General features: G+C 51.0%; 1 protein-coding gene across 12 annotated transcripts in view; it reads right to left on the bottom strand.

Annotated features, from left to right (window-relative positions):
* The window catches only part of LOC120752063 (mitogen-activated protein kinase kinase kinase 3-like), a 76,940-nt gene extending 58,336 nt beyond the window's left edge, over positions 1–18,604 (bottom strand). For 2 of the 12 annotated variants that reach the window (XM_040062727.2, XM_040062783.2), the window contains exon 1: positions 18,488–18,604. The gene's annotated coding sequence lies outside the window, so the exon portion shown is untranslated. Of the gene's footprint in view, positions 1–5,436; positions 5,522–9,712; positions 9,759–9,834; positions 9,918–14,633; positions 14,743–18,487 lie in introns of those variants that run through there. The other 10 variants (XM_058420653.1, XM_058420651.1, XM_058420652.1 and 7 more) reach the window with 10 other exon arrangements.
* Positions 18,605–24,218: the final 5,614 nt, after the last annotated feature.

Here is a 24,218-nt window from a genome sequence, read left to right as displayed (position 1 = left end):
AAAACATGGACTGCAAGCCAGCATGTCTTGCCACTACTGCAGCACAAGCAAGTAGCATCTCCCTCTGCAGCTCATCATCCCCAAGCTTCCAGGAAAAGCAGCTCCTACTTATTCCTGCCTGAGCACCACTTAGCACTTTGGTTTGAAGGTGTAGGGAACACACAACTGTAAAGAAATATATATATATGTGTATATAATAATAAGCTCCAGTTGCCCCTGAAATAGGGCTCGGCTGGAAAGCTACTCAAACTAGCATTGCTAAAATTGGGACTTTCCTTGTTTTTTCAAGCAGCAGGGAACATGTTGGGCTCAGAGAGTTTAACAAGCAAGAGTCAAGCGGAAAAAATCTCTCCTTTTTAAGAGCTGACCACATTAACTTTCAGCAAGTTTCCGGGAGTCCTGCCAGAGCGCTGGAGTTTTGTATACTACGGAACTGTTAAAAATATTATTGTAAATGTTATTTTCAAAAAGCTTCAGAGGCCAGCGCTGGGGTAGTGTTAAAAACAACAGCAAAGCAAATGAGATTCTTTTAATGGTGAGAACACAAATGCATGTGGGCTGATAGCTCAGGCAGCCTGCAGGCTTGGCAAAGAGGGATTCAAAGGCAAAGGGGTTGGAATATTACAGGTTTTCTCTGATCATCACAACCTCATCCTTATAGCTTTCTCTAGACAGCATAAAAAACTCAACCTGATGTACTTAGAACTGCCCTGGAACTTGGATCCATATTCTGGGATGCAAAAAAGAACAGCTAAATTTTGGTGCCACTTCAGACATGTAAGACCCTGCCCTCATGGCATTTTCCAGCCAGGTTATCCAAGGGATATTGCATGCAAGGGAAGTAAAGAAATAGCAAATTAAGACTGCGCATCTCTGTAGATGTAGCACTAAGGGACGTGGTTTAGTCATGGACTCGGCAGTTCTGGGTTAATGGTTGGACTCTGGGATGTTAAAAGCTCTTTTCCAGCCAAAATGACCCTCTGATTCCATGTTTATGAGCATGCAGCTGGGATGGACTTTCTGCAGACAAGTGTGTAACCAGGCCAGGTCTGCAGGTGCATCTCCCCAGGGAGATGAGAGCTCAAGGGACAAAGTTCATGAGCCGAGATGAGAATGAAACCTCCCCAGATCAGGCTGCTAAGCTGGAAGTGGCACACACAGACCAGCACAGCTCCTGGAAGGAGCCAGCCCAAGCCCTGGGAGCTACAGCCCATGAAACCCAACAAGTAATTCTCTAGCAGTACTCATCAGCTGAGGCTTCTTCTCCCCAGTTTTGGGCATGACACCCCAAAACTGCTCAAGAATCTCTCATAACACCTGCTGCTGAGAGAAGAGATCTGTGTTTAAAAGCCATCGTGCTCAGTGGAGGATTCCTTCAGTCAGTGACCCAGCCAGGGCAGACAAATCTCCTGAGCCATCCTGTTCATTCCACCATGAGATGTACTGAGAATAAGAGGTTTAGAACCCATTTAGAAGGTTTAGAACAGCAGCCTGAGTCCTGTTGTTAACACCCATGACAGCCCTTTAAAGAAGTTCATTGAGATCTTAAAACAAATCCTCTTCTCAGAAATTACTTTATAAATGAAGTGTTCCAGACAGCACACTCCAGTAAGTTATCACAGAGTGGTTTGGGGTGGAAAGGATCTTAAAGATCTTCTAGTTCCAACCCCCTGCCATGGGCAGGGACACCTTCCACTATCCCAGGTTGCTCAGAGCCCCATCCAGCCTGGCCTTGGACACTTCCAGGGATGGGGCATCCACAGCTTCCCTGGGCAACCTGTGCCTCTCCACCCTCACAGGGAAGAATTTCTTCCTAATATCCCATCTAAATCTCTTCTCCTTCAGTTTAAAAGCCATTCCCCTTGTCCTATTACTCCATGTAAGAAGTCCCTCTTCAGCTCTCTTGTAGCCCCTTTAGGTACTGGTATTTTCCTCAGTCCCTTTTCTTGCTTTGCAAGAATATTCCTTTTACTAAAGTCAGTGCAGTAATCAGTAATGTATTCTGGCATATTAAATAACTTTGATTTTCCATGCAGATCTCAAACTTCTGGAACAATAAAACACAGAAGCAAATCAAAAGGATTAGGAAGGACTCTTCTATCAGCAAAAGCCAGACAACACAGCTCCATCAGGTCAATCTGTTTTACATGTAACAGACAAAGCAAGCGTCCAGAAAACACACATGTTCCCCACCTGTTTAGGTTTTTATTTCCATCAGGGTCTGCACAGCACAGAATTGTGTCTCCACTGAATTTTTTACAGAGGAACTACCTCCCCCAGCAACTGGTGGCAATGAACTAATTTGCAGACAACCTGATTACACACCCCAAAGCCCACCTCAGTCCCACCGTGCCTAAATCCAAGTTTCCAAATCAGGCACGGAAGTCTGAAGGATCCTCATCTCCTGCAAGCCTGAACATTCACCTCCCCAGATGAGCCTGAGCCAGGATTATTTACACATAACAGCCCTGCCTGTGAGGATGAAGATCTGCAGCCAGGGGAGAGAACTGTCCTGCACCAATTTCCTTTTCACGGGGCAAAATCCTGTCCTCAGATAGTTCTCAGTGCACTTACGAACCAGAGGGAAACCCTGATGCCAGTTACACCTACAGAAACCCTCTGATTCCAGTGAACACAGCAATGGGAAGGTATTTCTACATATAATATAAAAACCAATGCAGAAGAATGCTGTAATTTCTTCCTCCTGCAGGTTTTCATTGCCTTATTTTTTATCTTTCTCCTCAAATGAGCAAAGATTTTGTGGGAGGGAAATTAAAGCAAAACCGTGTATCTGTAAAAGTGAGGCTTTCAAGTCTCTTTCTTCCATGTTTCTGGGAAAAACAGGAAGGAGAAAGAGCAGAAACCGAAAAGGAAGGACAGTAAAACCTTCAGGTGAAATAAGCCATCAGAGAAGTGTTTGTCTCAAGAAAAAAAAAAAAAATCTACCCAGAGAAAAGCAAGCGGGAGAAAATCATCTGGTATCAGAAACAGAGTCTCCATGAATGAAATTTACACCAGAGAGCTGCAAAGCCGACACTGTGCCATGGAGAACCTGGCCTGAGAGCTGGAATCTGCACCAGGGACAGGGATGCCCAGTTCTCCATGAGGATAATGGCAGGCAGAAACCAGCCCTGTCTTCTGAAACTTCAACATCTAAGAGTATCAAACGCATAACCAACCTTATGGCTGATCCAACGTGCTCCAGCAGGGATTTTAACACTAAGTAAGCTGTGGATTGGGAAGGAGGAAGATCCATCCCACGGCCTTGGCATCGTGGCAGGATCAGGGCTTTGATGCCACTTCCACCTCGCCTCCGACCCACTTTCTCTCGCTTGCAGCACCCCCTGAGAGCACAGAGCACAAGACCCCTGCACAGGGCAGGAGCCATCCCACCAGCCCCCGTAACGCAGCGTTTCCCCTCAGGCCGGCACGGTCGATGGCAGCCCTCCCTCCCCCAGCACAGCTCCCTCCGTAACAAGCCGCAGCCTCACCCCCGCAGCCCGGCCGCATTGCATCGATCCCAGCGAGGCTTTCTGATCGACTGCAAAGCCCAGGGCTCGGGGCTAATTGACCGCCCTCCGCTCTCTCAGCAGCTTCCCGCTTGATTCGCTCCTTCTCTGCGGGCAAGCAGCACAACCTCCCCAGCCCACGGGCAGGCCAGCACCTCAAGAGCCACCGCAAATCCTGACGGCTCCTTTCCTTGCTCACGCCACTGCTGCACTGAGATTTCTCCAGGGGGAGGAAGCAGCGCCCAGTGGCAAGCCAAGGTTAAAGGCCAGCGGTGGTTTTGGGCAGAAGGACCAGGCTCCCGCACAGCCCCAGGACGCGCTGCCCCGTGCCTGCCCTCAGCGGGGCGGCGATGGGTTACGAAACGAGCGTGTGGGGCAGCTTGCACAGAGGCTTTGTTCGCCTCGTCCTCTGGACTCGCAGCATCACGTGAACTCAAGTACACTTGCCCTCACGGTAAAAAACGAGCCAGCAGCAGCGCAGGAACCAGACTGAGCACGGAGCCACGGGCTCACGGAACCGTGCAGCCTGCAGAGCACACACGCTGCCCGAAGCTCAGAGCACTCAGGGCCTCCCAGGTCTGCCCTGCCTCTCCTGCCAGCCCTTCCCCACCCAGTTTTCACCAAGCTGTGGTTCTGCAGAGCCCGAGCACAGCCCGTCGCTTGCTGCAGTGCACACGAGGCAGCTGCTTCTCCAGAAGAGCTGTCCAAGATGTGCCATCACCCAAGAGCCACCTGCTCCCCACCCCAGTGCAAGGCAGCAGCTTCCTGCTGCTGCACTCACCCTACTCCCCAAGCCTGGTGGAGGGAAGAAAAAGATGATGACACCGAGGAAAAGGCACATCTTGCTTCTAAACCCAGCTCAGGGCATTGCAGAACTTGAGACTGAGAGCATGACAGCTCATCAAGGCCAACAGCAGTCTGCAGGGGAGGCAGTGCAATGAGTAATTTCCTCCCCTACAATGTCCAGCCTGGTGTGGAGCAATGGAAAGTCACTGTGGGCATTTTGTCCAGCTCAGAGAAAGTCTGACCTGAAGACTTTTGGAAAAGAGAAGCCCATCACCCTTGAGAGACCGTGAAGCAGCTTTGCACCATCAAGGCAGCTGTACAACACCTCTGCACTGGCAGACCAGCTGCTCTGAAATCAGGTCACTTATTAGGCACAGCGGGGAAGCAGTCAACTACTTTTAGAAGAAAGCTCTGGAGAAACACAGTTCAGCTCAATATTGATTCCCACGGCCCTGTTACAGACAGACAGAATTAATTTCCAGGATGGAAAGAAACATATGCCTGCATATCAAAACAAAATACAGAAGCCTTTCCAGTCCTCCGGCTGCATTTCAATGGAAACCAGAAGGCTGTCATAATAGAAAGATTTCATTTTCTAATTAATCCTCCCTGCTGAGATTTTAATGCTGCTAATTGACAAGGAGAGGTGGTGTCCAGACAGGGCTTGCAATTCCTTTTTACATCTTTAGGCCAAGTTCTCTCTAAATTAAATAATAAGGAAGATTTGCTCCCTGTGTGCAACTGTGCCCTGCTCCAGCTCCCTCCTCCTGAGGAGATGTCTGGTGGAGGGAAGGGAGGCAAAGCCCATGTCAGAGACCTTTACAAGTGTTGGAAGTTTTCCTGGAAAACGTCATCTGTGATAATGTCACTTCCACAGGACAAGCCAAGAGAAAGACCAGTGGTGCCAGGGACACTGCCTGTACCACAAAACACCCTCCATGAATCTGGGAGAGTTTCTCCCCATGCAACAGAGCAACTGCTCGGCCAAGAGGTGTCCCGTAACATTTCCAAAAACCACACAGAATGTACCGTGGTGTCGGGAAACGGATCATCAGACCGTTCAGAACAGCCCCTGGGGCCCAACCAAGTGCCACCACCAGCAAAAAGATGTCACTGGTGCAGAGGAAGGTTGGCTGCTCACCTGCACCACAGAGCAGTTCTCATCCTCAGCCCTAAATATTGATTTCACACTGGTGTCGACCAGGACTGGAGCCAGCACAGTGATCCTAAGTGTAAAAACCAACACAGTCTCAGTAGGAGACAGCAGTTCAGCACAGTCCTGGATAGGAAATTCCTGCTCCCATTCCCTAGGACAGCTCTACTTCTTCCCTGATCTAGTTAAGGGCAGAATTTGTCCCTTTATCCAACACTCTGCGATCTCAACCCGAGCGCTCTGAGCTGCAACTGGGGAACGCGAAATAAAAACCAATCCGTGTGCTGTGGTTACTAAGCAGTAACAAACCAAGCAATGCTGATGGTCCCCAAGCTCTGGCCTGAGACTCCAGCACTGCTCTGTTTGTCATGGCAATAGCATTTCCACCTGCACCTCTCGGACAACTCCTCTGGGAACCTTTGCACACCGCTGCCGTAGATCACGGCCAGCAGAGCCCAGGCCAGCTGTGCAGAGGTCCAGCTGGCTGACCTCTCCTTTCCAAAAGGCTTCTATTTTTTCTCCCCCCTCTATTATTATTATTTTTCAAGCCACCTACTCCATCATAAATATAAAGTAAAATTAGCTTATTCCTAGAATGCTATAAAAAGACAAGCTCATGCCTGCATAGACTGACAACAAGTTAATGGGAAGGCTCCAAACATGCCAAGAACCTCAAGTCAAGAGCTTTTGGCCCTTTTGCTACAAAACCCTATTGCTGCAAGCAGCTTGTGCACGTGCAGGTTGAGCCATGTGTGCAGAGTCCCTCACCTGCACAGGCTGCCTGCTGCTCCTCCAACAGTGCCCTGAGCAAACCAAACCGTTCCCATCTATCCAGCAGCCTAATAATAAATATCCACCAGGGAGAAAAGCTGCTCGCCAGCAGGGAGGTGGACCAGATGATCTAATAGGACCTTTTCCATCTCTTAACTTTTCTGCTTAGTCACAGGATAAACATCTCCCACGTTGTAGAGGAACACGCTGGCTTTGCTTGCGGTGGGAGAGTTGCCTTCTGAAGACATTTTGTTTTCCAGATGTTCACAGAATCACAGGACAGCTCTGAAGATCTGCAGTTCTTCGTATCTCTGAAGAACTGGAGCTCTCCCAGTCCAGCCCCACTGCTGGAAGAGGCTTCACCCAGAGCAGGTTGCACAGGATCAGGTCCAGGCAGGTTTTGAATACCTCCAGAGACAGCTAACAGGGCTTACCCAAGGGATGTTAAGCAACAGAGGGCTTGCATTAGCCTGGTTTTCAGCTTCAGTGAGCTCTGAGGCACCCAAGCAAGTTCCCCAATTCCTGTCCCACAGCCACAAGCAGCACAGGAGCCTCACTATTGTACTATCAGAGTACTTGTGCTTCTCAGAGCTCTCAAGCCTGCTCCTGGCCAAGATGGAAAAGCACTTCATTTACTTTTGCAGAAGGCAGGTTGGCAAGAGCACAGACAGCAAACATCCAGGCCAAGCCTCCAGTGATAGACCGTCAGAAAAAAGCTCAAAAACCCCTGACCACTGCAGAAAGGGAAATGCAAGGAACCAAAGAGTTTGGGGAGAGGAGGCTCCAGTGCAGCTTAGGTGTTTAGGTTTACATGGCAATTTCCACTGCATTGATTCGTGGCACAACAGCAGCAAGGCTCTCTTGGTTTTAAAATACCAGAAAGAGTGTAAGGCTTCCACAAGAGACCATCCTCAAACATAACCCAGAGAGCACCTGAGAGCCTCAAGGCCACAGATCCGCAAATTTCACCATGCAAGGAGAAAAATATTTCACAATATAAATCATAAAAGAGATCCCACACCATTAAAAAAATCCCACCAAAAGCCACACAGCCTAAATATCTCCTGCAACAAGACGGACACCAAGGGATGGGGCAGCATCTCTGGAAAGGGAGCTGGGAGTAGAAGGTTTTACTTAATTTTCTGATGAACAATGGGATAACCCTGAGCATTGCAAATTCTCAAAGGATTCTGTGTTTTTCCTAAGAATCTTGTTCCTGGAGTCACATGATTACATCAGAATCCACACTTCCCCTTTTATTTTTTTGTTAAAAAGAAGTACTTGCAGATGCCAAAAGCTGAAGAAGTGTAAGTCATGTCTGAAATGCTCAAACAAGAAGGAATAGAAACATCTACTTTAAGAGAAATAAATCTGTATTTTTTGGAGGAAAGAATGTGATCCAAGATTCCTTTTTGCCAATACTATGCGCTGGAAACCTTAGACTGGACAGGGAATATCTTAATTTTGGGGAGAGTTGGGTTCCTTCAACATCTCCATCTGTAAGTTACAGATGGAAAAATACAGCTTTCATAGCAACACCTGCCTGGAAACTCAGCAGCCCCTTTGGGGTTCCCTGATACTGGCTTTCCTAGTCACAAGAACATGATGCACAGGGGGACAATATCGAGGCATAGCAGCTCAAAAAAAAAAAAAAAAATAATAATAATACAGCAGGACATCTTTCCAAATTTTGTTTCCACTTCTTTTATCCAGCATTGAGCAGGGTAAAGCTACGGAATTCAGCTATGACAGCTCCTCTGCTGGCATTCCCTGCTCACCCAAACCACCAGATTCCCAGCTACTGGTGGATCTTGCCCAGCAGAAATTTACCTTATGGTAAAAATTAGTCTATAAATAAGGACTTGACCCTCTGAAAAAGCCTGTGCTGGATCTCACAGAGCTCATCCTGTGCTGTTCCTGAGCCTGGGGCAGCGTCACCATGGCACTACAGACACCTGGGGCTGCAGCTGCCCACCACGTCAGAAAAATAAACTTCGGCCACATGTTCAAATACTCACAAAGCACCACAAAGAGCAGAATACCTCGGGTCACACTTATTTCCTAATTTTGCATGCAACAAAACAATTAAGACCTAGAAGATTTGGATCTGTGGCGTGCTAGGCTGTGCATTGAATACGTTATATCCATGGAAAAAGAGGGTAAAGACTACATTTCTGGTTAAACCAGTAGTCTTTACCCCTTCTTATTGGAATTCTCCCCAGGCAAGGTGTTTTTAGTTCCACAAGGGTCCCATACACTCTAAGGGTGTCCAGCACCTCACAGAAATGGCTTAAAATAATTAGCAAGATGGCAGGATCAAATGTGTCTTGAAAAAGCCCAAAGGTTTTAATTAAAGAATAAAATAATACAGAACAAAAGAACAAAGCTGAGCACAGCGTAGGGACAGGTCCCACACACCTGCTACAACACCCTGAAAATGTGCTGAGAAGTCTCATGCTCTTCCTTAAATACTGAACGATTTGGGCGGTTTTTTTTGGCAAACAGCCCAGCAGAGAATAGCTCCATTTCTGAGGAACAGCTAAAGAGACCTATCAGTGTTTTTGTCTTGGCATTGAACCAATTACTGCCAGGAGAGCTTAGAAACTTCGAGCGTTTCTCCCTTAAGAGTCCTAGCATGAAGCTGGAACCCTTTTCCTTCCGTAGAAAACATCCACCTGGCGCGGTGCAACGCGTTCTGTCCAAACTAACCAGGAAAACCCAGAGAAATTGAGAGGTGGAGGAGGCCATGGATGGCCCGAGCAGCGGTGGTGCTCACAGCAGACACTGGCACAGGTGCTGGCGCAGGCACAGCCCCGAGGGTGGCATCCATCGCCCTCACCGGAGCTCCCTGCCATTCCTCGAGCTCCAAGCTTTGATCTCCATCAAGGCAGCAGCAAGTCCTCTCCTCCTGCTCTCCGGGCACGCACAGGGGGCAGAGGAGGAAACCTCCGCGTTATCTCATCGCCGAGATGACGGGGAAGCGAGCGCAAACCCGTTCAGTCACATTGTTCCCGCCCACGGCAGGCCATTGAGCTGCTGTGTTCCTGCTGCTCCCAGCGCAGACCTGAGGCAGCTCCGGCTCTCAGCCACACCAGGACACTTCAGCCTGCCCTGGCTGTGGCACAAACCCCAGCCGGGCACTGGCACAGACCGTGCCCAGCATTACAAGCTGGCGCACAGCCACCAAACCCCTGAACTCGGCCACCGAGGCTGCACGGTGCAGACTGCACCGAACCCTCGCCGGCCCAGCCCCGCAAAGAATGGGCACACCAAAGGCACCAAGTCTCCCTGGCCAAACAGCGGCCTTCTGCCTAGCCAGGATTTCCCCTCCCTTCTCTCTGTCTGCTCTCAGGTGCCTGCAGAGGGTGTTTGGAGCTGGGAAGGAGAGCACAGAGGCTGCTGCAACCTTGGCTGCAGAGGTGTCAGAGCACCCAGGGACCTGCTGCCCTCTGAAGCGGTCACAGGCTCTGGTTCTCTTCTGGTTAATGCTTACCTCGCTGCACTCGCTTCTCAAGGATGCCTGTGCTGCTGCTTTTGGACTGCACAGGGAAAAAAAATAAAGTAAATCCAGGGCCTACAAATAAATAAGTATTTTAAAAATAATAATCCAGTTACCCAAACACTGAAACACCTCTTGCTAAGATTCTGCTCTGCTGCATCCAAGTCCCCTACTTGAGTAAATGTGGACAAAAAAAACCAAAAAAGATGAAATTACAGTTTTGTTTGCAGAATTTCCTCTGTACCTCCTTCTCATTTCCTAGAAAGATTTGCTCTAAAAGGAAAATACCACTCATAATGTTTCTATCTTTGCTTATTTAACAGGAGAAACACAGCATACAGCTCTGTAACATTATTAGCACCTTTCCCCTTTTTACACCAAACCACAACTCAATGAAACAATGCTACAAAACCCAAACAGTCATGGAAGTTACAGGTCCTTTTTTTTTTTCCCATCCCCTTTTTTAATAGGAAGAAGTACTTTCTCAGCCGAGCTCTAAAAACCAGATCACACATACAAAGAAACGAGTTTGGAAATCCCCCTCCCTCCACCCCCACTGCTATTTGCTAAGGAAACCAGATGCCCAAAGCCAGCCAAAAAATGATCTCAGCCATTCTTAAGAGAGCCTACAGTGCATTTTCATGAGTCACGGAAAGCAACAACTCGTTGCTTTGGTAATGCTAGGTAAGCAACTGGTCACCCATCCCCAACTTTCAGCAGTAAGTCAAAGAGCAGCCCGTGTCCTGACAGATTACGTCAGAGACAGCCCCAAAAGAGAGCTTTGCAACAAGGTACCTTGCAGGAGGTTTTATGGGAGATGGCACAAATTGTGCCCCATGAAAGCATTCAGCACAGCCTTCAGCTGCCAGGATCCCCCATGGTCCTGACCCAGGGGTGTTATCAGAGATGCCTTGCTGCAGGCAGCAACTGCAGAGAGGATTGACACACAGAAACAAGGATTAGCAAGAATCCTCTTGGGTTGGAGACACTCCTGCAGGGGCACCACTCTGAGCCCCTGGTGACACTCCTGCACATGGCCACAAAGGTGGAGATGTCCTGTGATGCAGCCTAGAGCCCTTCAAGCATACCTGCCCAAGGTTTTGGAAACCCAGCCTAAGACAGGTCAGGGAGGTGGTAGGATCCCCATGCACCAAGGGGAGAGCCTGTTCAACACATCCCATGTTCTTCCACAAACATTGCCCACTTTCATCACCTCCTGGTGACTTCCCACAGCCACTGCTGCTTGGGAATCTCCCACAGGGGTGAGACCCCAAACTGCACCTCTCTGGCAACACATGGCATGAAAGGCAAATCAGCTTCCCAAGTGATGATGAACCAGGTACAGGAAGCCTTGCTCCATCTCATCCAAGCTCTGTGTGCCACAAAACCTCCCTAGGACAGCCCCACTGGGTTCCTGAAAGGGAAGCTCTCTCCAGCACAGGATTTCCTGGACATAGACTAAGACTAGAATTAGCTTGTTCCCATCCAGAGATGAAGCCAGTTACAACCTTGAGCACCTTTTGTGCTGAGTCCAAAAGCCAGTTGTGAAAACATCCTCAGCCCTTACAGCTGACCAGGCTCACACCAGATTTTATTCACACCTGTAATGCTGGAGATGAAATTGCTGAAATAGTGTAATGATTAAACAAATATTTTTCCCTCTTTTTCTTGTGTCATCAGCCAGGTGCCTTGTGCACATCTTTAACATTTCAGCTTCTCAGGAAGAGCACGGTGGAGAGTCTCAGTAAGCACCCCCAATCCAAACAAAAACAGGCAAAGTTCCTCAAATCCTTCACTTCAGCCATGTCATGAGAGGAGCAAGCAGACCTCAGCCTGGGCCACAGGTGAAGCAGATCCAGCCAGCCAAGCCAGCAGGAGCCACCCCAGCAGAACACTGAGGGCAGGAGTGGGACAGAGCACCACACTGTGCCGTGTGCTTCCACAGCCAGGGAGCCCTGATGGTCCCCTCCCAACCCCAACACCCAGCAGGGCTTCTCTTGGCTGCCACTGCCACACGAGGAGCAGCTCCTGGGGCTTTACAGGAGCCAAGGGCAGAGTTTTACAGTTCAGAGCCAAGAAATTAACCTGAAAGGACTTGTCCCATCATGAGCTCTACCAAGGCACTTCAGCCACGGCCACCATTCAGAATGAACACACAAAGACAGCACTAAAATGATTCCTTTCCCAAACACTTTCCCTCCGGCACAGCAGAGCTCAGGAGCAGCTCAAATGCATCCTGCAGCAACATCCAGAGCTGGACCTTGACCCTTTCAGTAAAACCAGTGATGCAATAAGCTAAGTACAGCTCAACACAGTCTGTTTATCTCTTCTACTTGCTACCAGCACCATCCAAAGAGAAATAACTGGAATATCTTGCATATTTCTCTAATGACTCTTGCTATTCCATTAACACCAGCACTGAGGGACTAAGAGCAAGGAGCAGCAAACCAGTGGTTTATTAACCACTAGGTGCTGAGGTTTCCCAAAAGCCATTCCCCAAGAGGAAATCAGCAGAAGGACTCCAGCAGAGGGACCAGTGCTGTAGTTTTGTGCTGGAAGGCAAACAGAAGGCATTGAGGCTGCACAGTATGAACACTTTCCATCAGCAAGAAAAGCTCTCCAGGAGCTTGGCTCAGCCTGGTATCTTAATTGAAGGAATCTTCATCAAACAAGCCCTGCTCCACACAGATCAGTCTCAACAAATGGAAGCCCAAATCTTTGATCTCTGATTTCGAGATACTGATTGTTCATCACTTACACACTCCCAAACCTCCCTGCCCCACAAACCCAGTCCACACTCCTCCCTCCAGCCACATGCTCCCACAGCACAGTGAGTGAGCGTTATCAGCCCTGTGTAGATAACACTATCATCAGCTCCCATCTGCATCACCCAGCCAGAGATAACAGCCTCATCAGCTGCCCTCTGCAATGACACTGCACTGACCCTGCAAAAGGGAACAGATCCCCCAGGGGCACTCCCCAGGTACTGACAGAGAGGAAGAGGGGCGAGGCTGAAAGGAAGAGGGTATTTTAGAGAGTTTCTCTGCATGCACTCTCACCTGTTCTGCTGTTCACCTTCACCACCTGTGATAACAGGCCTCACCCTCACACCTTCTCCCCAAGCCATTTAACCAAACAACCCTTCCTTATCAAATCACTGCCCCATGCAGGGGATACCCCAACCCTTAAATTTGTATCTGGGCAAGATATCACTGTTATGAAGAGCTGGTGAGAGCCAGATGTGCACATCACCCTTCTTCAGGATGTTCAAGGCTTGGGATAGAACATCTCTGTTACCACCCTGCAGAGTAAAAGGTGCAGACAGCCCACTGTGAGGAGATTAAGGATCTGCTAATTTCTTCTGGCCTCTTATTTACCATGGATGGCGCTGCACTACTTGCAGTTCACAACCAGACTGTGATGATACAACCTCTGCTCAGTACAAAATCCCCAAAAACGAGAGGTTGCAGCACAGCAGCACTAAGCAATCCGAGCAATCCACCATCCTCATCACAACAGACTTCCATGCACATCCACAGGACGGAATAATTCAGTTGAAAAGGATCCACAGTGACCATCCAGTCCAGCTGCCTGATTACTGCAGGACAACCTCAACAAGGACAGACCTCACCAGACGTGCCAAAGCAGCAGCACCCTCCTCTGACCCTGCGCACCGGTTCAACACAGGGTTCACTCTTACACACAATGTCTGTGTGCAAAGGACAGTCATGTGCAAGGTTTTCAATATTCCCTCGAGGATCTGGGAGCACCTGAAAGCCGCCGTGCACAACGCACTCGCACGTGGACAAGGCAAACACAACCGTGCCAGGACAGGAGCACGCAAAGCATCGCAGAGGCCACACTCACCCCTCAGCGCTGATGGATTTAAGGCGTTCCTACCTCCATCACAAAGACTTCTTATCTCACAAATTATTTTCCCAAAGCCACTGTACAAAGTCTCTTTCTCCGTCTGAATCACCCCGCTATCAATCAGATGACTTTTTATCACTTTAGCACGCAAGCTCCTGGCCACATAACTATTGCAGAGCGCCTCTAATCCACCTACCCAGGGCTATTTTTTTTCAAGCAATTTGGTGTTTAATCACTACCTGAACACTTGACCCATCCTCCCACCACCCCTAGGACCTGGCCTGAGCACATGCTGTTTACACAGCAGCCCATGCAGGAGCTTGGCCAGCTCCTTCCAGGATCTGGCCCGAGCCGCTGGGCACGGCACGCTCTGCCAGCCGGACTTTGTCCCAGGCAGCTTCTGAGCCAAACCCTGGCTCAGCTCCACCCTGGGTCACTGCTGCTTCAGCTCCTTCTCCCTGGGCTGCACCCAATCATTTCCCAGAGTGGAGAGAATAAAATCAAGAGGAGCTCTCACAGCGTGACAATTAGTTCTGCAAAAAACGGTGGCCAGCCTGGGGTTTAACTCAGGAGAGCAGAGCCAACCACAGAGCCTCATTAAATTCTGAGCCACTTTGTCTCCACTAACATTTATATTACAATTTTCCAGCATAGGAAAAAAAAGGTGCTTGGGGAATGCATTTGGGAGGTGAACCCCCTCTTCTAGGGGGTACAGGTATGTCTTTCACCTCTAAAAGCCTCAGAAAGCCCAGGTCAAACCCTCTGGGATCCCTTCACAGACATTCCAAGTGCCCTGGGAATAGACACAGCAATGACATGCAATGGTGTGTCCCCACCCCTGGTCACAGACACAGGGATGTGACACTGGCATCAGTACTCATTCCTCACACAGGGCAGCAGCTGACAGTGGATTCACACTGACCAACACCATCAGTTTATTCTCCTGCTGTAAAACCCTCATACCTTGTCCCTGATTGACAGAGGGCTCGCATGACTGATGCCAAAGATGGTGGCAAGCATCAGTCCTGCAGCAAAACCTTCCTACCTTTCTCTCTGCAAACTTCTCATGGGCAGCTCCACACAACACTGACTCCTTCCCCCATTCTCTCTTCCTTCTTCTACACAGGACTAACTCCAACTACTCCCCACTAGCCCAGCTAACCCACTCTTTCATAACACCCATCTTATTTGGCATAGCTGTGACCTGTTAAAGACAAGGCTGTTTCCACTCTCTGGTAATTAGCACAGCTGCAGCTCATCAGGGGCAGATTGCCTTCAGCACTATCTCTATTCTCTAACAATCCATTCTCCCACAATGTAGAGCTGCAGGGGTCCCCATCCTGGGCCAGGCTGATGCTGCTTCTTCCATCATCCTGGCCTCATCCTGGCCCCAAGCCCTGTGGCTCCAGGGGAAGCTCTTGGAGCAACATCCCCAGTGCCAAAACAAAGCAAGGAGCCAGGTACCCCCTGCCTGCAGCCCCTCTACAGTGTTCTTCCTGTGCTCCTCATGCCCGTGCAACAGGTCTGCTGCAGGGAACAGCCCCCCAGGGCCTTCAAGGTGCAAAGCATTGATTTTTACAGGAGATCTTAGCTTTTAATTTCTTGTGTCATTACAGATGAACTGAGACAGATTGATTGGATCATAGAATCGTTAAGGTTGGAAAAGACCTCTGACATCGAGTCCAATCATTAACTCAGCACTGCCAAGCCCACCACTAAACCATGTCCCCAAGTGCAACATCTACACTGTTTTTGAACACTTCCACGGGTGGTGATTCCACCACTTCCCTGGGCAGCTCGCTCCAATGCCGGACCACCCTCTTGATTTGGGCATCAGCAGCATTTTAGTGACTAACCGAAAGATTACTTGGCTGGACCAGATCAAAACTGCAGGGACAGACAGGAAACAAACAAAAATGCCCACATATCCACACTCCTGCCTGCTCACCCTGCACCTTCACAGACAGAAAACCCCTCATCTTGCCTGTCTGATGCTCACCACAGCACCGACCACATCAGATGAAGGCTCATGCCATGCGGGATATGGGACCAGCCTGCAGAGACAGCAGGGTTCAGGCACATCTGAGATGACATTCACCACCTATGCATCTCACAGTGCACTCATCAAAGGCAGAAAAGATGCCAGAAGGAAATGCTGAACTGCCCTGGCCTGTGGGAAAGGGGACCCGCTCCTTGGAGGGACTCACCAAAAAAACTTGGTGACCCGTTTCCCCTTGTGGAGCTTAAATAGCTAAATAAATAAAGTGTGGGGACTAAGTGTGAACCTGCCAGGTTCAGTATCAGTGGGCCATCTACAGCTTTTTCCCCCCGTCTGGGGAAATAATAAAAAAGTAAAGTTTAAATCCATATTCCCCTTCTTGCGGCTGCATTTTCCATCTCCACAGAGCACAGCCGACATTCTGCACATTTCTGTGCACACTGTGCTTGGCCTGTGCTCTGTGCAAAGAGGGGAGTGGAAGAGACCGAGCCCAGCAGCCTCCTGCTACCGTCAGGCATCAGCGAGCACCATCCCTGCCTGCCACAGCTCCTCGCTGCGGGAGCCAGGCTGGAAAGGGCTCAGCCACCTCCTGTGAAGGGCTGGCACGTGGGATGCATGTCCCTGGCCACTGCTGCATCTCAGGACCTGAGGAGTCCGGAGATCTGCAGAGGGATGAAATGCGCTTCCTCAGGCCAGATGAGCTGCACAGGCTGAACTGTAGTTGAATCTTTTTTTTTTTTTTCCAGATGATTCCCTCAGCGCGGAGAGCCGAGGCAGACTCCGAGCAATCACTCCCTCCTTTCTTCTACGTGTAGACAGGCTTGTGCACTCCAAAGGCAGCCTGCCTTCCCCGAGCAGTCTAATAAAAGATATCCCTTGTAACGGCAAACCCTGACTCACTTCCCTCCAGCCTCGACCAGCAGGTCTCCGACAGCAGGGCCAGATCCACCAGAACAGAAGATGCTGCCAGCCCTTGCGCTCGTTCCCACGTCCATCTGGGGAGAGCGGGGCTGGAAGCGCATCACTTTCCATGCTGCAGCACCAACTCCATCCCACGGCTCTGCCAGCGAGCCAGACGCACCGTGGGAGCCGCGCCGGCGTCCTCCCGACGGGAAAATTCACAAGAGCATCGAGTCCAAGCTGCAGGCTAAAAATCACGAAGCAGCATCAAGCAGCAGGAACGTTCCGGACGGGATGGAGCCGCTCCTCTGGCCGCCGCGGCCGCTGGCTTCTCGCGTCGGAGTCGCTTCGTCTGGGTGGAAATCCAGACCGCATCTCTCTGCGTGAGCACACTTCCCTCACAGGCTCTGACAGCCTCCAAAAACATAAATGCATTGCCCGTCAGCACACGTTGACAGGGCAGCGCTGCGGGTTTCTGGTGGAGATTAAGGACCCGTGGAAAAAATTGCGGCACCAAAACCCGTTCACACGAGGAAGGCATAAAAGGTCCTTTACATCCACATCCCACCAGGCTGGCAGCCCATCCAGACTCACGTCCTGCCTCAACAGAGGAGCTTTTACAAGCTGCAAAACCTTCCCAGGGCAAAGGCTGTGCCCAGCTGTGCAGGGCTGCTCTGATCTGCAGGAGCCCTGGGAAACCTTGAACCTCTGTCTATAATTAATGTGAAATTAGGGGTTCTGGAAATTGGACCATCTGACCCAGGTAGAGCAAAGCCCCAAATGCGACCGATCTCATGCACACCCGAGGAACTGCTTCCAAGAGCTGCACTCCATGCACACATCCTGCACAGAGCTACGTCAAACTGCACATACCAGACTGGAAATAAATCCAGAAGGTGTCACAGAAAGAAATTCCCCCCAAGCATTCACTCCCACAAAAGAAGTGAAGTAGCTTGACCCCTGGAAATCCCTGGGGATCATACAAGCCCTGCACAAATCACAAACCTTCAAATCCCAAGTGAACCCCGTGTTTCTGGTTCATGCACCAGCAACACATGCAAGACCATTCCCCGAACCAGGAGCAGGTCCGCTCCCAAAAACTACTGGAGTGCAAGACACGAATTTAGGAGGAGGCTAAAAGCAGCAGCCGAGGGAGAAGCCTCTCTCCGAGCTGCGTCAGGGCCAGTAAGAGCTGGACCTTGGCCACCGTGCACGACCTGCCCGGCTGCTCCACGGCTCCCACCTCCGCTCCGCTCCTCCCGGCACAGCCGCGGAGGGCAGAGGTTTGGTGCGGGCAGCACAAATCCTTCCCGAGCATCATATCCCCGACTCGTGGCACAGCCCCACGGCAGCCCGGTGGGAATCCAGCTCTCCTGGCTCCGCCGGCCACTCGCACCACGCGGGGACGGGCTTGGGGTGCACGCCCGCCGCGGAGCCTTCCTCCCCGCACTCATCCCATCCTCACCGCTCCGGACACACGGTGCGGGGAGAGCTCTGCAGGACACTGAGGGATGGAGCAAGCACTCTCGCACCTCCCTGGATGCTTTCACCCAGGACCCAAGTGACCACATCCAGAAACCGCTGGCTCCAGACGCTAACGCAGCCCAAAACGGATCCCTAAATCCCGGCGCTCGCTGCCAGCAGCTGCAGCTGGGACAGGCAACAAACCTGGGGAGAGCGGCGACCCGAGAGCACCAGCACAAGGCAGGAGCGTGCAGGGAGCCCCGGGGAAGGTCTGTCCTTCGATCCGCTCCGCACCCACGGACGCGGCTCCACCTGGGGAGCGCACCTGGGGACCGCCCGCTTCCCCAAACGCGGCCGCAGGGACAAGCTCCCACTTGCAAGAGCAGAAAGGAAGGAAGAAAAAGCCGCGGAAGCCAGACCCGGCGGCAAAACTCTCGGCCACCACCGCGGACGATAAAATAATTAAAAGAACGAAACTGTTCAGGGAGGCGAGGACCCAGCGCCCGCGGAAAGGAGGGGGCTGAGGACGGACTCACCGAGGTCACCGGCGGAGGGACATGCGCTGCCACCCGGGGCTGGTGTCACCACGGCGGGTCGCGGCGGCTCCGAACAGCTCAGCCCGGCTCGGCCCCGCTCGGCTGGAGCTCGGCCGGGGCGGCGCACAAAAGCGGGAGGAAGCGGTGACGCGCGGAGCCGCCGCGGCCAATGGGACGGGGATGGGGACGGGGGCGGACCGGCCCGGCCCGGCCAGACCGGCCCCCGACCGAGCGGGGCGAGCGCGGCCCCGGGCCCTGCCCCGCCTCTGGGGGGCGACACCGGGGCGGCTCCGAGCAGCGGGGCGGCTCCGAAACCATGGGGCAGCTCCGAAACCCCAGGGTGGCTCCGAGACCATGGGGCAGCTCCGAAACCCCAGGGTGGCTCCGAGACCATGGGGCAGCTTCGAAACCCCGGGGCAGCTTCAAAACCCCGGAGCAGCTCCGAGACCATGGGGCAGCTCCAAAACCCCAGGGCGGCTCCGAGACCATGGGGCAGCTCTGAAACCCAGGGGCAGCTCCGAAACCCCAGGGCAGCTTCGAAACCATGGGGAAACTCTGAAACCCCGGGGCAGCTTTGAAACCATGGGGCAGCTTTGAAACCCCGGGGCAGCTCCGAAACCATGGGGCAGCTTCGAAACCCCGGGGCAACTCCGAAACCATGGGGCAGCTTCGAAACCCCGGGGCAACTCCAGAAACCATGGGGCAGCTCCAAAACCCTGGGACAGCTCCAGAAACCATGGGGCAGCTCTGAAACCCAGGGGCAACTCCGAAACCATGGGGCAACTCCGAAACCATTGGGTAGCTCCAAAACCCCGGGGCAACTCCAAAACCCCGGGGCAACTCCAAAACCATGGGGCAACTCCGAAACCATGGGGCAGCTCCGAGACCCCGGGGCAACTCCGAAACGCTGGGGCAGCTCTGAAACCATGGGGCATCTCTGAAACCCTGGTGCAGCTTCGAAACCCTGGCGCAGCTCCGAAACCATGGGGCAACTCCAGCCCCTCTGGTGGCTCCGACCCCCGGCGTGGTTCCGAGCCCCGGCGTGGTTCCGACCCCCGGCGTGGTTCCCAGCCCTGCAGCAGCTCTGGACCTCGGTTGGTTCCAATCCCTGGAGCAGTTTCAGCCCCACGGGCTGACTCGCACCCCAGGTGATGCCCCATCCCTCAGCCCCGCTCGGTCCAGGTGCAGTTCCTGTGCTCCCGCAGGTCGTATCAGCCCTGGTGACACGCTGTAGAACCCCCGGCTGCGCTTTCGAGAAGGATGGAACGTGACCATTCAGCTGAGGTTCTCCTACCTTCCCAAAAAACGGGGCTGGATGCAAGCTGTCCTGCCTAGGGCTGACACAAAAAATCAGGAGATTATGAGGAACAGGGGCAAAACCCCTTGATTCTGGGATGGAGCTTCATCAGCTGGGACTCTAGTGAAGATGGTGGTATCTGCTGCAGCAGGGTCCCTTCTGCAGGGCCGAGCTTTCCCCACAGCTGAGATGTGAAGGAATTGCTTGGTTTGGGTTTGCCTCTTTGGGGCAGTTAAAGTAAAATTGAGCCATAGTTAGGACTGTTCCTGAGTCACAGCTTGCTCTCCAGAGCTCAGGGCTCCTTGGGCAGCTCCATGGGAAGGTAGAGAAGCCTCTGGGCTGTTCTAATGTACACCCACTGTCCCAAATATCTGTTGCGTGTCCAAGGTCCTTTGGGCTCAACTCTCTGTATGGAAGGAGCCAACATTGGCATAGAAGCAAAATTACCCCGAAGAGAGGCTGAAAAACAGATGGAAGTGGGAGCTGAGTTATGTACCAGATATCTCTCAGACTGGTGGGAAAGAGAAAATTCATGCAGACAATGGAAAAAGTAAGTAAGAATATTTCTCTGATTATTTCCTTGTTTCCCCATTTAGTAAATATGTTGTGGAGGGGAAGAGGAACAAAGTCAATTCAAGATTTTGGTGGGGGAGGAAAAAAAAAAATGGGCTGGATCCTAAAGCCAGCCCCATTCCCCTCAAGTTTTTAAGGAGTTACTGCTGCAAGAAAAGTTTGAGCCATTGCCTATAAAGGCAATAGAAACCCTAACCAGGGACCCCTCCTGAGAGATTCAGATCTCACATCCTCGTATACAATCGCGTGACCTATTAATAAAATCCATAGAAACCGATTCTGTATATACCAAATAACTGCAGATGGCTCCAGCCCAAACCGCCCCGGGTTCCCTCACTCCATAAATGATTTTACTGGGGCCAGTCGTGATCCTGATGTAATTGAATAGGTTTCACTCTTTTCTCTCTCCCTCCCCCTCCCCAGAATATTTGTGCAGCTTATGGAGACACATCCAGGGGGACTGAGCTGTTGCTGGAAGGAACCTCTGACTCCAGCTTGCCTCATCCATTCGGGAAGCGGCGTGAGTAGAGCCTAAGCCACCTGGCTGTGGGAAGGAGGGTGCTTTTCTCTGCACCTTCCCTCTAACTCTTAACAGCTTTTAATAAAATTCTGGCAACTTGGCACATTTGAAAAGTTGGCTGCTGCCCATCGGGGATGTATGTCATGAATTCCTGTGCTGCAGATGCCTTTCTGAAATAAATCACATGTGTTTACCTTGGGAACCAGGCACAAGACCCCAGGACTTGAGGTTCAAGTATTATAAAGCACTAAAGTGACAAGCAGCTCCTTTAAAACCACCTGATTTTAATGGGAATTGATGCTGCACACACCAATTACTGCTGAAAGCCGTAATTCTTCCAAGCATCTCGTCTTTCCTGAAGGTGTTTGGTGGCCCAGGAATCCTGCTAGGGGGATTTCAATTCCAGGGTGTCCCTGAACAATGCAAGGATCCTCATGTGTGTCAAGGCTGTTTCCACTGATGTCAACAGCTCTCTTCTGATGGGCGTGCTGAGGAGCTGCCCCTGGGTTCTGCCAGCTGGAGCCGCTTTTGGAAACATTTCCAAAGCCTGGCAGAAGGATGGGCAGAGGTGTGTGGCTCTGTGCAGAGTTTCAGGTGTTCAACAGATGCTGGCTGCCAGTCTCTGGAGAGGAGTGGACACCTGGTGGAGAGGGCACGGTGGAGAGCAGTGGCAAATCCAAGCGCTGCAGGCAGTGGCTGTGGTGGCTCTGTAGGGTGGAATTAAACAGGTGTGGGCTGTTCTGTGTCCCTGAGGACAGCAGCCGTGGCACACCTTGTACCTACAGAGCCAAACTCTCCCTTCTTTTCCAAAACACTCTCCAAACTGCCACTAGGACACTTTCTTTGGTGTGTGCTGTCCCATGCTGTCCCAGTCAGCGAGATGAAAGCCACATAAAACTCATAGAAGGGTGCTCTGATTCTTGCTTAGCTGACTGGTGCAAATATTGGGTGGATATGAAAGCCTATTTCATCCTGATAGCATCTTCAGTGAAAAGTTTGATGGCACAAGTGGGTAATAGTGAGCTATAAGAAAAGCTGATGGTTCATCCACAGATCAGGAACTTTGCAAATCACAGCCCCAGGCTTGTTCTATTTATGCTTCTCCTTTAATGACGTAAGCAATAGTATTTGCTGTGGGGATAAAAATGGGAAGATATTTGGCTTTTACCTAACTGCTACTATTTTGGGCTGTGTTAGGGTTCCTGCAGGAAGTGAACACAGGTCCCAGAGCACCGACCCAATTCTTCTGTGTCTAAGTATGCTCCATCTAACCTGAAATTCTCCCATGCCTTCTGTTTGATATAATATCCTTTCTTGCTTCCTGCCCTGAGCAGCAGCATAAAGCTGCTGTCTGCCAGGCCTTCACTCCCGTCAGGATGGCTGAGAATGGTGGGTGAAATCATTCCTATACTTAGTTCCCAAACTGTACAGGAGTGATGCTGTCTCGGGGTAAAGAAAAGGAATTAATTACTTGCTCAGAGATTGTGAGCTGCTCCTCAGCTGAAGGCTGGAGCTGGGGATGGGCCTGGAAGAGACGTCAGCACATAAATCCAAGGCTGTGATGCTGAAACCTCTTCATGGCAGCGCCTGGGCTTGGCAGATCTGCATCGGCTGCAGCTCCTCCTCACTGAAAATTAATTGCAGGTCTGCTGTTTGCTGCACAAAAGCAGGTGGAAAAGGAGGCCTGGAGCTCTCCTATGTCCCTCTTACTGTTAGGACCCATAGAAAAGTCACATTTATTTAACTTAAACATTTCCCATGTGTTCTGAGCGAACTGGGGACTGCCTGATAGACAAACCCGGCACAAACCACACGAGTCAGCATTCCTAAGGGTTTTGTGCTCCTCCTCAGAAATGCCCACAAGTATGCAGAGGTTTTCTTGGGACAAACATTTGGGGATGGCATTTTACCTCTGCCTCTGCTTCTGTTTTACTCTCACAGTGTCGTGGAGTGGTTGAGAAAGGTGAGAGTTGGGTTCAGATCTCAGTTGCTGTGGGGCCACAGACTTCCCAGCCACCTTTCTCTGCATCTGCTGTTGCATGAAATGCTCCCTGGATGATATGACCACCTGCTCTGCAGAGCAGAGGCCAAAATCTGCTGTATGAAAGCCCTCACAGCCAGGCAAGAGCAAGAAGTGATCTCTTGATGGGTTTTGAAACCTTTCCTCTTCCACGGCAGGAAATGTTTCTCAGATAAAGCCTCCTGTCCACACAACAAATGAACCTCGTGGTTTGTAGCGTGGGTTTAGCTTTTGGGACGAGGAGGAAGACCTGGGCTCCTTCCCAGACTAAATGTATGGAATATTTCTGGGATTCAGCACAGAAGGTAGGTGGCAGCAGCAGGCACCGTATTTTAGAAGGAAAGGGCGAGTCCTGCACTTGAAGACAAAATGCTCAGTGCCCATCCTGGAGGAGAGGAGTCAGGGCATGAAAACCCAAGAGCAGGGAGCCACGCTCCATGCCACCCATCAGACAACTGGGAATGCTGCAACACCCCATCCTGAGGGGTAGGGAAGTTTCTCCATGAGGGGGTCAGAGCAAAGATGCCTCCCAGCCCTCTCTGACCTGCATTTGTGTCCGTCCACTTGGTTGGACACAGCTGTCTGGAGAGAGATTTCAGATCTTACAGAGCAAAGGCTGAAGGCTCTGTGTGACACACAGAGGAAGCAGCTCGCAGCAGGAGCAGTGTCAATCAACCAAAAAGAACAGGTTTCAACTCATATTTCTTTGAAGCTGGGTGTGACTTACACTGAGATTGAATTGTGTGGATGATTTTTTTTTTTTATTCATGGTAGTCATAACATGCACTTTCACAGCTGAACGTAAATTTCCACACTGCCTCTACTCCATGACTCACCTTCTCTGCCCAAACAGAGGGAAAACCATCTCCAATAAGGACAGAGTGAAAGTGAAGAGGGTCTGATTGCTGGGTGGGTTGTTAAGGAAACATCGATGGAGGGCATTTTTCTGTGAAGCTTTTTCACATGTGTGTCACGCTTGGAACTTTTGTCAAGCAAACCAAACCGTATTTGCAAGGTGACTCTGCCACACTGGTGTGATGCTGGAAGTCCTGGAGAATAACCCTGCTTATCTGCAAACAGTCTCAGTTTCAACTTTCTCAGGTAAGGTCAGAACTATTCCACAATATTTATGGGTTCATCTGGCACCTGAATATTGTGGAAAATAGCACAAGAAATACTGTCCTTGTACTCATTTGCAGCTGAGACTGCAAGAAAGCCAAAAATCGCAATGGACATCCTGTGTTTCCATCTCAGCTTCCCAGAAACTTCAGCTAAAACCTTGAGACTTTCCCTGAAAAGAAACAAGATTCTCCACCCTGAA

Source organism: Hirundo rustica, chromosome 1, assembly GCF_015227805.2.
Source record: "Hirundo rustica isolate bHirRus1 chromosome 1, bHirRus1.pri.v3, whole genome shotgun sequence".
Lineage (NCBI taxonomy): Eukaryota > Metazoa > Chordata > Aves > Passeriformes > Hirundinidae > Hirundo > Hirundo rustica.
This window is presented reverse-complemented; position numbering and strand designations above follow the sequence as displayed.